Source organism: Neodiprion pinetum, chromosome 4, assembly GCF_021155775.2.
Source record: "Neodiprion pinetum isolate iyNeoPine1 chromosome 4, iyNeoPine1.2, whole genome shotgun sequence".
NCBI lineage: Eukaryota > Metazoa > Arthropoda > Insecta > Hymenoptera > Diprionidae > Neodiprion > Neodiprion pinetum.
Genome location: NC_060235.2, coordinates 11,509,312 through 11,519,311, shown reverse-complemented (window position 1 = coordinate 11,519,311; position 10,000 = coordinate 11,509,312). Strand labels below are relative to the sequence as shown.

General features: G+C 57.0%; 1 non-coding gene and 1 pseudogene across 1 annotated transcript; both read right to left on the bottom strand.

Annotated features, from left to right (window-relative positions):
- LOC124218371 (large subunit ribosomal RNA) overlaps positions 1–5,018 on the bottom strand; it is a 7,671-nt pseudogene extending 2,653 nt beyond the window's left edge.
- A 483-nt stretch (positions 5,019–5,501) lies between these two features.
- LOC124218325 (5.8S ribosomal RNA) lies at positions 5,502–5,656 on the bottom strand. Its single transcript, XR_011177074.1, has one exon. It is a non-coding gene; the product is annotated as a 5.8S ribosomal RNA (ribosomal RNA).
- Between the last annotated feature and the right edge of the window lie 4,344 nt (positions 5,657–10,000).

The following is a 10,000-nucleotide window of genomic DNA, read 5'->3' as shown; positions in this document are numbered from 1 at the left end:
CAGCGGTTCGACTACGGTTTTGACCTTCTTCACCTCACCGGCGGGCACCAAAGATAAAGCGGTACACTTCGACGGGTTGAGCATCAGCCCCATGCCAGCTGCCGTCTCTTCAACCTTAGCGAGTGCCCTTTGTGATTCCCACTTAGAGGATGTTATTAGGGTCAGGTCATCCGCGAACGCGAGACAGGCAATCCGCTCGCCTTCGAGGATGAACCCGACCTCAGAGGGCACGGCCGCAAGGATTTTGTTTGCGACCAGGTTGAAAAGAATCGGCGAGAGGGGGTCTCCTTGACGAACTCCGCGCCGGACTGGTACCGGAGGGGACATTCTCCTGTCCGCCGCCAGCCTGGAGGTAGCGCCTTTGTACAGCTTGGCCACATAGGACACCAAGCCGGTGGGTAGGCCGAGCTGTCCGACGATCGTTGCGAGCGCCCCGTGGCTTACCGTGTCAAATGCCTTTGCGACATCAAGGGTAGCCACGAAGAGCTCGCGACGCAGCGTGCGGGCCGTCCATAAAGTGGCGTCGAGGACGAACGTATTTTCGGTTGTTCCGTCGGTCGCAATAAACGCACGCTGGCGATCGTCGGTAAGGTCGGCGGATCTCAGGTGAACAGCAAGAATGCGGTGGAGGTGGCGAACCACTACCGAGTCAATCGAAATTGGTCGATAGTCCCCAGGATTTTCCGGTACCTTTTTCTTCGGAATGAAGATAGTCCGGCTCTGAAGGAGTTGTCTTGGGAACCCCCCCTTGAGCATGACGACATTATGGAGGAGCGCGCGGGTAGATGGTGATACAGCGCGCCGCTGCCTCGCCGTAACCATGTCTGGACCGGGTGACGACGACACGGGAACCTTGATGTCGTCAATCGCCTGAGCGGAGATTGGGTCCTACGTGTACCGTAGGTCGGGTCTTTCAGGCGGGATCCTAGAAGGTCCTGCGTGGTCCTTAGACAGATGTCCAAGGAGTGGGCCCCAGTGCGTGACTAATTTGTCCACGGTGTGTTTGGTCGAACTGGGGCCTCCTTCTAGGATCTCCCGAGCTACGTGACGTCGATGGTTTTTCCACCCGGTCTGGACTCTGGCGTACTCACGACGACGCAGTGTCCTCCTTGACGGCAGCTGTCCATACCTCTGGCGGATTGAGTTTGCGGCCGGCTCATGGCGCCTGGATCCAGCTGCACCGGCTGCAGGGGGAAATACTCTGCCTAACCACTGGATTATGGCGACGTCTGTATTTCCCCCATCAAGAGCATCATCAGCGATGTCGGCCAACTCGTTGGCACGATGATGCTCCTCCTGCCGGGCTATCACGATCAAGCGACGTATAGCTCCGGCAAGGTCCTACCCCCAAGTTGTAGCGGGAGCAGGTGCCGCTGGCGTGGGTGATGTTACCCTTGCTAGATCGTCGGAGGGAGAGCGCACACGCGGTGACGGCAGCGAACGGCTCCTTCGTCCCGGTAGTCTAGTAGGAGTCCCAGGGGGCGAGTGAGCAGCCTCTAGTTGGTGCTGGGCTGCCTCAACCATTTTTCGGTAGTCCGGCCTGCGCCGGACCCCTTTAATCGCCTCCTGGGTCCTACCGGGGACCAGAGCGAGAAGGTGTAAGTTCATGAACCTCACTCCTCGCTCGGTGGCCTGAGCCTCCTCGCGTGCCATCATACGCAATTCTTCATCCCTCCACCTGAGCTTGGCGCCGGGCAGTTCAATAGCCGCATTTACATCCACAGCGTGCCGTATCCTGCGGTGAACTCCAAGCCCTCGCTTTGTAGCGAAGTCCTGCTCACAGTCACCGCAGGCATACCGCTCGGGTGCTGGGTCTGGGTCGATAGGGTGCGGTTCGTCTTCAGGGACTGGTGTGGGGTCGTCCACTACCCCCACAGCCACCTCCGGGGGATCGGCTACCTCCCCCCGGGTGCTTGTTTCAGCAGGCTCGCCGGACTGAGGCACGCGGCGGGTTCTGCTTTTGATCTTTCTTGTTTGCAGGCCTGCTGAAAGTTAGTGGGGGGGGCTGGCGACCCCCCCCCCCCCCGCCCTCAAGCCCCCGCCGTTTATCGGCCGCCCGCCAGTGGCCGGTCGGTGGGCACGTGACGGTTTCCCGAGCGGAGCCGTCTTTGGGCGGCCGACAGCCAACCGTCGTCAGCTAGATGCGGGTTGTAATACCCGCACCCATTGCCCGACTCTCACCACGAGGAGGTGGCGGTTGGCACATGTGTGTTGCAGCTAGAACGTCGCGAGCACTCTGCCACCGCTCCGACACCCAGCCACAACCCACTTAAGAGAGTCGAAGTCATAGTAACTCCCGCCGTTCACCCGCGCTTGCTCGAATTTCTCCACGTTGACATCCAGAGCACGGGGCAGAAATCACATTGCGTCAACACCCGCTAGGTCCATCGCAATGCTTTGTTTCAATTAGACAGTCGGATTCCCCCAGTCCGTGTCAGTTCTGAGCTGACCGTTGAATGGCGGCCGAAGAGGACGACGGCAACGGCGAACCGCTGCCGAAGCCTCGCAGCAAGGAAGATCCGCGGGAGGCCAAGGCACGGGACCGAGCTCGGATCCGGTTATTACCATCACCTCGCCCAGGCCCGGCACGTCAGCCAAACCCGCTTTCCGACCAAGCCCGACACGCCCCGATCCTCAGAGCCAATCCTTATTCCGAAATTACGGATCCAATTTGCCGACTTCCCTTACCTACATCAGTCTATCGACTAGAGGCTCTCTACCTTGGAGACCTGCTGCGGATATGGGTACGAACCGGCGCGAGACCTCCACGTGGCCCTCTCCTGGATTTTCAAGGACCGAGGGGAAGATCCGGTCACCGCCGCAACTGCGGTGCTCTTCGCGTTCCAAACCCTATCTCCCTGCTGGAGGATTCCAGGAAACTCGAACGCTTGTACAGAAAAATAAACTCTTTCCGGATCTCCCGACGGCGTCTTCAGGTCTTTTTGGGTTACCCCGACGACCTCTCTTGCGAGGGCCCGACTTGTAAACGGTTCCGCTGCCGAATTCCGGAATAGGAACCGGATTCCCTTTCGCCCGACGGGTGTTTCAAATTTCAAACCGCGCGCTAACGCCGGGGGAAACGCCGAGCGAGGCCCGACGTTCGCACAATCACCGGCGTCACGACGCGCGTGTCAGGCATAGAAATACACCAACATCGTCATCGGATTTCTCTTAGGGCTCAGGATCGACTGACTCGTGTGCAACGGCTGTTCACACGAAACCCTTCTCCACGTCGGTCCTCCAGGGCCTCGCTGGAGTATTTGCTACCACAACCAAGATCTGCACCGACGGCGGCTCCAGGCAGGCTCACGCCCAGACCCTCCCGCGCACACCGCCGCGACCCTCCCACTCGTCAGGGCTTCATGACGGCCTAGGCCGCCTGGTATGCCGCTGACGGCCGAGTATAGGCGCGACGCTTCGGCGCCATCCATTTTCAGGGCTAGTTGCTTCGGCAGGTGAGTTGTTACACACTCCTGAGCGGATTCCGACTTCCATGGCCACCGTCCTGCTGTCTTAAGCAACCAACGCCTATCATGGTATCCCAAAAGCGTCGACTTTGGCGCCCTAACTCGGCGTTTGGTTCATCCCACAGCGCCAGTTCTGCCTACCAAAAGTGGCCCACTTGGCACTCTGATCCGAGATCTCGTGGCTTCATAGTTCAAGCAAGCCGGAGATCTCACCCATTTGAAGTTTGAGAATAGGTTGAGGTCGTTTCGGCCCCAAGGCCTATAATCATTCGCTTCACCGGATGAGACTCGTGTACGTTTTGTACGCGAGTGCCAGCCATCCTGAGGGAAACTTCGGAGAGATCCAGCTACTAGATGATTTGATTAGTCTTTCGCCCCTATACCCGGTTCCGAAGATCGATTTGCACGACAGAATCGCTACGGAACTCTATCAGGGTTTCCCCTGACTTCGTCCTGACCAGGCATAGTTCACCATCTTTCGGGTCCCAACGTGTACGCTCTGGGTGCGCCTCTTCTCGCAGTGAGAACGAGACGCCCCGGGAGTGCGGGGCCGCATCGTGACGCGGCCCATTCTCCCTCGGTCAGCGCTGGGCTGACCTTTACTTTCATTTCGCCTTCAGGTTTGCTCGTCCCAATGACTCGCGCACATGTTAGACTCCTTGGTCCGTGTTTCAAGACGGGTCCTGAAAGTACCCAAAGCAATAGCGTTGCCAACCGGTATTTGATAATTCGAACGAGCCAGCCAGAGGACACCGCCAGCCAACAGCTGGCCAGGCCCGGGGACGGCGCTAGGTCCGACCACCGGGAATTGCTGACCGCGCTTGCGGCGGGCCCGACGCAGTTCAATGCGGCTCTATACCGTGCGGGTACCGCCGGGCAGCCGGACGGGCAACCGGGGGTCTGCCCCGACGAGAACGCCGAGACAGGCAGCCGACCGGGCCTTAGACCGACACCCAACGGGTCGCGACGTCCTACTAGGGGAGAAGTGCACGCCGGCGCCGCCGGACATTGCACCGCGACCGAGTGCCGTGGACGCGAGGTCCCGACATCACGAGCCGCGGCGAAGCCTGCGTCGCTGACGATGAATCTCCCCGTTCGATCTTTCGGGTTTCTCAGGTTTACCCCTGAACGGTTTCACGTACTCTTGAACTCTCTCTTCAAAGTTCTTTTCAACTTTCCCTCACGGTACTTGTTCGCTATCGGTCTCGTGGTCATATTTAGCCTTAGATGGAGTTTACCACCCACTTAGAGCTGCACTCTCAAGCAACCCGACTCTGAGGAGAGATCCTCCCGTGGCGCGTCCCGGTCACTACGGGCCTGGCACCCTCTGCGGGTAAGTGGCCCCATTCAAGATGGACTTGGACGCGGGCCGACGCCCCGGGATAAGTGGATCCTCCCAAACACTACATTTCCCGGCGGCAGAACCGCGGGATTCAGTGCTGGGCTGTTTCCTGTTCGCTCGCCGCTACTAAGGAAATCCTAGTTAGTTTCTCTTCCTCCGCTTAGTAATATGCCTTAATTCAGCGGGTAGTCTAGCCTGCTCTAAGGTCGTCGTAAGATTGCGGGTCCGTTGTCGGCGACGGCCGTTCGTTCAAGAACAGCACCGTCGACACGGACGAGGACACAACGTATTCTTTCGAACGTTCGAGCCACGGAAACGACCGTAAACACGCCCGCCGTACGGGAGACCCGAGAGCCCCCCGCGGCGAAGCGTGGACGGAACTTCATCACATGAGCGGCGAACCGACCGCGCGCGGTCTGTGTTTCGCCGTGCCAAATTCGTTCGTTCTCTCGTCTATCGCTAGCACCGGAACGTGACGAACGGCAGCGACAGCTCGACCCCGCGATCCGCGGCGACGCGTCGTGATCGTGACATACGTGTTCGTTTGAGGCGACGCGACCCGTTGCCCGTGCGACCGGCGCGCGACACGGGCTGCGAACGCCCAGTCATTCGCTTGCGAAGGCACGGTGCGCTGTTCCCCCCGGGGGGTTTTCACAGCACCGTTGCCGACGGAGCAGTCCGTCGTTGTTAAACGACCCCCAGCCAGGCGTGGTCCGGGAATCGTATCCGTGGACCGCATCCTGCGTTCGAAATGTCGATGTTCATGTGTCCTGCAGTTCACAAGTTGACGCGCGATTGGCTGCGTTCTTCATCGACCCACGAGCCAAGTGATCCACCGTTTCGGGTAATCATATATGTGAATTTTGCATTGAAAATGCTAAAATTACGGTTGTTACCGGCTTTCTGTGGTCGTAGGCGTGGCGCCGCGTGCGTCAGCCCTTGCGCGGTTGCGCGCGGTAAGCAACGCGCGCCGCGCGTCAAATTTTGTTTGTGCGATAGTTCAAGAGCCGACGTCGCCTCGAGTTCACGGGTCGTCTGCCGGAATGTACCGGCGCCGGACCCGATCGTCTCGCAATGCAAACGATTGACGGCGGACGGCAGTGGGCCGCGTCAGCGAGTCCCGGGCATCGCTGCCCGCGACGGTGACGCGAGCTTCCTCGTACGGGCGAAAATTCTCTTTGAAGCCTACCGCGTTCGCGGCCTGCGTCCGGGGTGTAACGGCGTTGCACCGAGGACACCCGGGCGCAGACAAGCTGCCCGCGAAAAAGCGCTGAGACCAGCTTCGCACTTCTCTCTCGTACGACTTGACCGGGTCGAACGAGTCGAGGCGGACCGCGGAGCGGTCCCCTCTTGGCACCGAGTCGGCCGGAGGCGCGAACGACCCGCCGCTGCTCCGCGCTGGACACGGAGCGACGGGTCGACGCCTCGGCGCAAGTCGGTCGTCGGGCGGTTTTAGCCGGCGACTGCGCTCGTTGCGACCGCGGCGAACGCCGGACCCATCGGATCCGGCGTCAGCACCGCGTTCGTTGTCACGACGATTGTGTTGCGCGCCGCGGCAACCGGGCCCGACCGTTACGTCGTTCAAAGTTTCGTGAAATTTTGTTCGCGACACGTGGGCGTGACACGCCGCTCTCGCGGCGAGACAGCCCCGCGCGCTTACGAGTCGCTGCTTTGACAGTACGGAACGTTAATGATCCTTCCGCAGGTTTACCTACGGAAACCTTGTCACGACTTTTACTTCCTCTAAATGATCAAGTTTGGTCATCTTTCCGGCAACATCGGCAATGCCGAGACATTGCCGCGTACCAGTCCAAAGACCTCACTAAATCATTCAATTGGTAGTAGCGACGGGCGGTGTGTACAAAGGGCAGGGACGTAATCAACGCGAGCTTATGACGCACGCTTACTGGGAATTCCTCGTTCATGGGGAATAATTGCAAGCCCCAATCCCTAGCACGAAGGAGGTTCAGCGGGTTACCTGGGCCTTTCGGCCAGGGAAGACACGCTGATTCCTCCAGTGTAGCGCGCGTGCGGCCCAGAACATCTAAGGGCATCACAGACCTGTGATTGCTCAATCTCGTGCGGCAAGAAGCCGCTTGTCCCTCTAAGAAGATTCATTTGTACGCCAGTAGTAGAAACCGCCCGACCGAGGCCGGGGACTTTCGAGATACCGGAAGGTACGCCTACTCAGCAGGCTAGAGTCTCGTTTGTTATCGGAATCAACCGGACAAATCGCTCCACCAACTAAGAACGGCCATGCACCACCACTCACCGAATCAAGAAAGAGCTCTCAATCGGTCAATCCTTCCGGTGTCCGGGCCTGGTGAGGTTTCCCGTGTTGAGTCAAATTAAGCCGCAGGCTCCACTCCTGGTGGTGCCCTTCCGTCAATTCCTCTAAGTTTCGGCTTCGCAACCATACTTCCCCCAGAACCCAAAAGCTGTGGTTTCCCGGAAGCTGCCCGCCGAGTCATGGGAGAAACTTCGGCGAATCGCTAGCTGGCATCGTTTATGGTTAGAACTAGGGCGGTATCTGATCGCCTTCGAACCTCTAACTTTCGTTCTTGATTAAAGAAATCTTTTCTGGCGAATGCTTTCGCTTCTGTCCGTCTTGGGACGATCCAAGAATTTCACCTCTGACGTCGCAATACGAATGCCCTCATCTGTCCCTATTGATCATTAACTCGGGGTTCCGAAAACCAAGAAAATAGAACCGAGGTCCTATTCCATTATTCCATGCACACACTATTAAGGCGAAAATAGCCTGCTTCAAGCACTCTGATTTGTTAAAAGTACACGTACCGGCCCACCTCGACACTCAGTGAGGAGCACCGCGATAGGATATTACTTGGGCCGCCCGGAGGGCTAAGCCCACCGGTAGGACGTCCCACAATTATGCCACACGATAAAAAAAATTCTGTCCGGCGAGCTGTATTCTACAGCTCCAGTAACTATACGCACTCTACGGTCTATCTTGTAGTTACAGCAACTATATATTAGTCAGCTCTGATAGCTGCAAGTTGTTCAGCTTTCACAGCTGAATGGTTTTGCTTTAAGAGCTGTAAGTTGCGCTGTGCTCTGGTGCGTTGACATATTTCATAACCTTCAAATTTCATGAGTATGATTGATATTCAGTTGATAGATAATTGTTTAAATAGTCCATTCAAATATGTAAATGACACTGAATAAATAATGATAATAATGATGAAAAATAATACTAATAGCAATATAATTGTACTATTTTATAATAAGCGCTGTGAGCGGAGCCGAAAAATTCTGGTCTAGCTCTTCGAACGAAGCTGTTTAGCTGAGAGAGCTGAACAACGTACAGCTATGACAGCTGACTAACAGTCAGTTATACGAACCATGCAGTGCTCTTCCAATAACAGAACGTTTAGTTCGACGAACTGTTTACAAGTAACTATCTAATATTTAGTTCCACGAGCTGAATTTTTTTTTTCATGCAGTTGAACACCGTGAGCGGTGCACCGACAGCGTGGAACACAGATTCAACTACGAGCTTTTTGACCGCAACAACTTTAATATACGCTATTAGAGCTGAAATTACCGCGGCTGCTGGCACCAGACTTGCCCTCCAATGGATCCTCGTTGAAGGATTTCAAGTGTACTCATTATGATTACGGGGCCTCGGATGAGTCCCGTATCGTTATTTTTCGTCACCACCTCCCCGTGCCGGGAGTGGGTAATTTGCGCGCCTGCTGCCATCCTTGGATGTGGTAGCCGTTTCTCAGGCTCCCTTTCCGGAATCGAACCCTGATTTCCCGTGACTTGTTACAACCGTGGTAGGCGCAGAGCCTACCATCGACAGTTGATAAGGCAGACATTTGAAAGAAGCGTCGCCGGTACGAGACCGTGCGATCAGCCTAAAGTTATTCGGAGTCACCAAGGTAAACGGCGGACGAGACGTACCCGCCGCCGATTGGTTTTGATCTAATGAAAGCATTTCTTCCATCTCTGGTCGGAAATCTGTTTGCATGTATCAGCTCAAGAATTACCACGGTTATCCAAGTAAATGTGTGTACGATCTGAGAAACCATGACTGATTTGATGAGCCATTCGCGGTTTCACCTTAATTTGACTCGCACTGAGACATGCAAAGCTCAATCTTTGAGACAAGCATATGACTACTGGCAGGATCAACCAGGGAGCTTCGATACAAAATCTCGGCTCGGACGTGCGCCACAAATCGCCGAAGGGGTCTTTCAGCCTGGTCGGCCGCGCGTCTACTGTGTGTTTCGGGACTGCCCGCAGGCAGCCCCGGTTCCGTGTGCCGCCACCTCGACACTCGGCTTATAAGCGTTCGAACGATCTCCCGTACCCGTCGGCTAGATTGAAAGCGTCTGGGATACATTGTTATAACATCTCTGGTCTTTGAGTGTACGCTCGGAAAGAAGCGAATTGAGGCGTGCGTTGGAGCGTTCCGCCTTCCGTGTTTCACGGAGAGCCGAACTTCTTGGTACCGCGTCAAGGGCCATTCGGTCTGAGACACCGACCCGCGGTAATGCAGTGACGATGGATGAAACAACGCGAGTCGCGTAGTTTCTTTGGTACGAGGCACGGAACGGTCCGCAAACGCCCGCTCCTGGTCCACGCCGACGTACGTATCGTGCTCGAGCACGTACCGGTACGGCGTAGCAGGCGGACGTCGGGAGACCGGCCCGACCAACTCGCTCCTCTTACTAGTAGGAGCCTGGCCGCTAGGACGTCGGCGCCGGTACGGTGGTAGCACGGTCGGCTTACGGGGCGAAACCTCCGCGGGCTATCGAAAAAATTTTGAACCCCAGGAACTCTGTCGAAAATACCCGGGGCTCATCTGACGATGTTCCGACAGGCTCCCGGCCCGGATCGACTCCGGGACGCCGCGCATCGCCTTTCGGTTGACTCGGACCGAAATTTACACAAGTCCGGTCAACCCGTATCGACTTCGAGACGCCGCGCATCGCCCCTTGCTCGACTCGGGCCGAAATTTTCACAAGTCCGGTCGACCCGTATCGACTTCCGGACGCCGCGCATCGCCTCTCGGTCGACTCGGGCCGAAATTTTTACAAGTGTCCCGTGGCACCGCATCGGGGGTCCGTCCGTCCGACGTCGTCCCATCGGCCCCGGGACGCGGCGCATTGCCTTTCGGTCGACCCGGACGAAAATTTTCACAAGTCCTGCCGTGCCACGATCG